This window comes from Neoarius graeffei, chromosome 2 (genome assembly GCF_027579695.1).
Source record: "Neoarius graeffei isolate fNeoGra1 chromosome 2, fNeoGra1.pri, whole genome shotgun sequence".
In the NCBI taxonomy this organism is placed as follows: domain Eukaryota; kingdom Metazoa; phylum Chordata; class Actinopteri; order Siluriformes; family Ariidae; genus Neoarius; species Neoarius graeffei.
In genome coordinates, this window is record NC_083570.1 from 49,164,253 (window position 1) to 49,168,785 (window position 4,533).

A 4,533-nucleotide genomic window follows, 5' to 3' on the forward strand; every position below is an offset into this window, starting at 1 on the left:
CAGATCAACCACCATACACAGTTTTTGGATGTTTCAAGTGGATGAATGTTTATAGAATTTATATGGAAATATCATTGTAACTAGCAGATGAACTAATTAGATTTTTTTTAACTGATCCAAAAAGGATCAAGGTCCCAGTAGAGATTATAATAAACAGCAAATCTGGAATGGGATACTCAAAAAGCACGTGTGTGTGTGTGTGTGTGTGTGATGGATCTGGTGTCCACAGATATTTGGCCATGTAAGCGTACATTTTGAGGGTATATCTGGTTTACAGATTAGTACCAAGAAGGACTACACTTCTTGTGGATGGATGAATCACTGTCAACACAGCTAGCATGGAGCTCTACTTGTGTAATGTTTTGATTTTGCTTACTCTCTGTAAATTGCCCATCAGGAGCACCTCAGAAGATTATTAATAAAAGTGACTTAAGATTATTTATTAACAAATCACTTATTAATAGAGACCTGCCACTGCTTCTCTGCAGAGAGTACTACTGAATCCATTACAAGGATTAAAACCCCCCACACACATTTTAAAAATAAAATTATCCCAGTAATTCTGGACAGCACCAAGTTTTCTGCTTGACATCTCATTATCTCTAGCCGCTTTATCCTGTTCTACAGGGTCGCAGGCAAGCTGGAGCCTATCCCAGCTGACTACGGGCGAAAGGCGGGGTACACCCTGGACAAGTCGCCAGGTCATCACAGGGCTGACACATAGACACAGACAACCATTCACACTCACATTCACACCTACGGTCAATTTAGAGTCACCAGTTAACCTAACGTGCATGTCTTTGGACTGTGGGGGAAACCAGAGCACCCGGAGAAAACCCACGCGGACACGGGGAGAACATGCAAACTCCGCACAGAAAGGCCCTCGCCGGCCCCGGGGCTCGAACCTTCTTGCTGCGAGGCGACAGCACTAACCACTACAGCACCGTGCCGCCCTGCTTGACATTTAAAAAAATAATAATAAATAAAAATAAAGTTCACATTATGTTTACAGGCTGTCCATCCTTCAGTTTTCAGTGCACGATCAAGAACAAGTGGTTGAATGTTTGTAGTTAGTCAATGTATTGTATTTACATCCATGAAGCCATCTCTTGATTGTAGACTAACAAATATACAGGTGCAGCTCAAAAAATTTGAATATCGTGAAAAAGATCAGTATTTTAGACTCATTACATGTAAACTAAAATGTTAAGCATTTTTCTATTTTAATTTGATAATTATGGCCTACAGTGAAAAAAATCTAAAAATTAGTGTTTATTTCGAGTTTGGAGAAACAGTATAAATACAGTTCATTTCTCAGTCTAGTTCAGTACATGCAACCACAATCATGGGGAAGACTACTGACTTGACAGTTGTCCAGAAGACAATCGTCGACACCCTCCACAAGAAGAGTAAACCACAGAAGGCCATTGCTGAAAAGGCTGGCTGGAAAAGGTGCACAAAGCAACAGGGATGACTGCAGCCTTGAGAGGATTGTCAAGAAAAGGTCAATTCAAGAACTTGGGAGAGCTTCACAAGGAGTGGACTGAGGCTGGTGTCCATGCATAAAGAAAGAGTTACCACGCACAGACATCTTCAGGAAAGGAGCTACAACTGTCCCATTCCTAATATCAAGCCACTCCTGAATCAGAGACAACGTCAGAAGCATCTTACCAGGGCTAAGGAGAAAAAGAACTGGACTGTTGCTCAGGTGGTTTAAAGTCCTCTTTTCAGATGAAAGCAAATTTTGCATTTCATTTGGAAATCAAGGTCCTAGAATGGTTGTGTGTCTATGCGTCGGCCCTGTGATGACCTGGCGACTTGTCCAGGGTGTACCCCGCCTTTCGCCCGTAGTCAGCTAGGATAGGCTCCAGCTTGCCTGCAACCCTGTAGAACAGGATAAAGCAGCTACAGATAATGAGATGAGAAGGTCCTAGGGTCTGGAGGAAGAGTGGAGAGGCACAGAACCCAAGGGGTTTGAAGTCCAGTGTGAAGTTTCCGCAGTCTGTGATGATTTGGGGTGCAACGTCATCTGCTGGTGTTGGTCCACTGTGTTTTATCAAGCCCAGTCAACGCAGCCATCTACCAGGAGATTTTAGAGCACTTCATACTTCTACTTGCTGATAAGCTTTATGGAGTTGCCAATTTCCTTTTCTAGCAGGATTTAGCACCTACCACAGTGCCAAAACTACTACCAAAATGGTTTGCTAACCATATTACTGTGCTTGATTGGCCAGCCAACTCGCCTGACCTGAACCCCATAGAGTATTATCAAGAGGAAGATGAGAAACACCCAACCCAAAAATACAGATGAGCTGAAGGCCACTATCAAAGCAACCTGGGCTTCAGTAACACCTCAGCAGTGCCACAGGCTGATAGTCTCCATGCCACACCGCACTAATGCAGCATTTCGTGGTAAAGGAGCCCCAACCAAGTAGAGTCTGTAAATTAACATTTTTCAGAAGCTGAACATTCCTGCATTGCAAATCCTTTTTTAATTGATCTTAGGAAATATTCTAATAATCTGAGATATTGGATTTCTGATTCTCATGACTGGTAGGCTACCATACATTTCAACAGGAATGGACAGAGGAATTCACCTTTGTGGGGTGAGAGGGTTCTGCTTTGTGTCCAATAGGCCTATACAATGACAAGATTGTATCGATGAAACAATGAAATAAAGCGGCACTTCGAAACACGCCAAGCTACGTTTGTATCAAAATATTCAGCGGGGGCCAGGAGGAAGACGGCATGTCAAGAGCCTCTTCATTATCTCATCTCATTATCTCTAGCCGCTTTATCCTTCTACAGGGTCGCAGGCAAGCCGGAGCCTATCCCAGCTGACTATGGGTGAAAGGCGGGGTACACCCTGGACAAGTCGCCAGGTCATCACAGGGCTGACACAGACACAGACAACCATTCACACTCACATTCACACCTACGCTCAATTTAGAGTCACCAGTTAACCTAACCTGCATGTCTTTGGACTGTGGGGGAAACCGGAGCACCCGGAGGAAACCCACGCGGACACGGGGAGAACATGCAAACTCCGCACAGAAAGGCCCTCGCCGGCCCCGGGGCTCGAACCCAGGACCTTCTTGCTGTGAGGCGACAGCGCCTCTTCATTATGAAAAAGAATATATTACACTCAAATTGTTGGTCATACGTAAAAATGCATTTTAGTTGTATTCAGTGTCACTTTTTATATATGGCTCTCACGAAAATGTATTTGAAAATATATGTGGCTTTCATGGCTCTCTCAGCCAAAAAGGTTCCCGACCCCTGCCTTAACATGTGTGTGGAGAGCGAGAGTGAACTTGAGTGCCTGTTTGGAGAACATTCTGAGCGTCGTCCAGGATTTGATAACTGGTGCTGTTGCAATGCATGTCATGCAAAAGGCATGTGCGCGTAAAGTTATAGTAACCCGCCCCCCGCCTTTTTTTTTTTGAGTCGCCGGACCTCCCACTTCACAAATTAAGCACTGGTCATGAGCAATGAGTCATAACCATAAAAATAAAAAAAGAACAAAAAGGCTTGAGATATGTTTCACTTTACATGTAATGAATAGAATATGAAGATGAACTTTCATGATTTTCTAATTTTTTTGAGATGCACCTGTAGGCCTACCACCTTGAGACCGTTCTTGACTTGGCCAGATGTGATGAAGGGGTTGTTCTTCAAGGAAATAATTCTATGATCATCCACTTCAGTCATCTTCCAGGCCTTTTGGTGTTGGCGAGCTTACATGTGCATTCCTTCTGTTTAAGAACATACCAAATTTTTGATTTGGCTACTCCTAAAAAGTTTCAGTTCTCTCCGGTAGGTCTGGGTTTTCAATTGCATAAACACCTCTTTGGACCACATGTTAAGAGTTCCCATGAACTACCACCAAATGGAGATTCAACAACATCAACAACTCCAGACCATTTGTCTCCTGGTCATGAAATAATGAGGAAACCGGCTATAACTGGCCATTAAGCTACTTATCAGTCAATTGGCCAATTACTTGTGTCCATGAAAATGAAGGCACCATGTAAAATTAAAAAAGGCAAAAAGCTGTAATTCCTAAATGATTAATCCAAAATTTTTGTTAAACCCCTTGAATTAAAGCTGAAAAGTCTGCACTTCAATTACATCTTGACGGCTTCATTTCAAATCCATTGTGGTGGTGTACAGAGGCACAATGGCAAATTCTCTCACCTGTCCAAATACATATGGACTTGACTGTATATGGACTCATCACTGTAACTAGCAGATGAACTGGTTAGATTTTGGAACTGCCATCAAGGTCACAGCAAGGTCAAATGCATGAAAGTTTTTCTTCAATAGCTTTCTTCATGTTTGGCATACAGATTACACCTTCACGTTCAGGAATTCAAGGCACATTTTCTGACAGTATCAAAAGACAAACAGACTTTTTATTTACATTTTTATAAAACAACTCATATATTGTTCTCTTTCTGTAATGGTCTTTGTTCATGACATTCTCACACACCTCAAATGGAGTAGGAAGGATTCGAGAGGCTTATTGCCTCG